This window comes from Wasmannia auropunctata, unplaced genomic scaffold (genome assembly GCF_000956235.1).
Source record: "Wasmannia auropunctata unplaced genomic scaffold, wasmannia.A_1.0 LD336000.1, whole genome shotgun sequence".
NCBI classification, from domain to species: Eukaryota; Metazoa; Arthropoda; class Insecta; order Hymenoptera; family Formicidae; genus Wasmannia; species Wasmannia auropunctata.
The window spans coordinates 2,299,775-2,300,757 of record NW_012026890.1 but is presented as its reverse complement, the minus strand read 5'-3'; positions in this window follow the sequence as shown (position 1 = coordinate 2,300,757).

The window sequence follows — 983 nt, the reverse complement described above, 5'->3', positions numbered from 1 at the left end:
AAATTCCCATTATTTAAAAAATTCTATAGGTATAAAATTTTTATATTCTATACCTATAGAATTTTTAAAATAATGAGAATTTAACAAAAATTTTACAGATTGTTCTTATATATGTTGAAAGACTTAAGACAAAAGCCGGAGTAGTAATGAAATGTAAATAAACAAAAGTTGATAAAATTCCAGACACAGTTATTTTGGTTAAAAATAAATTTCACAAAATATTTGCTACACATTTTATAAACAAAAAAGACTACGAGCAGGAGCAGTGAGTACAGACTTCTGCATAAAGGTACCGACTCATGAGCGCGTCATTTGACGCACGCATCACGCGTCATAATTTATAACACTTTCTTTGTCGGAAACAGTTACAATTTTTGTTTTCAGGTCCTCACTAGGGCATGAATTCTTTGAACAAAAAATTTGGCGACAAATGCGGACGCTTTTGCAGTTAGATACATTTATTCAACTGTAAACGCGTCAAACGCGACAGTGCTAGAAGTCACTACTCAGGCAGAAATGATCGGTTTATAAACTTTAATTCAACGTTTCTAAACATTGATTTAATGTTTATAGACATTGAATCAATGTCTATGGACTGATTATTTGTGTCTTGGTACACTTAATCTAGTTATTTCTCAAATGACGCGTGACGCGCGAGTTGAATGACGCGTCCATGAGTAGATATTTTTACGCTGCATAATGCTAGATGCACACAGGATGTGACAACGTTTGCTACGTGGCGGAAGTTAGCATGGCAAGCAGAAGTGGTTTTCCTATCCCAAAATCTATCTACATTTCACTAAAAATTATATTGGATCCTACACGCAGAACACTGCGGCAACTTTCGTCGCGCGGAAAAGTTGAACTCGTTCTAAGGGCGAATTCATACCTTGACAGAAAAGCGGAAAACAGAAAAGCAGAAGCCAATCAAAACTCGCGTTGGTAGTTAATAGTTTTGCTTTCTGTTTTTCTTGCTACCAGTG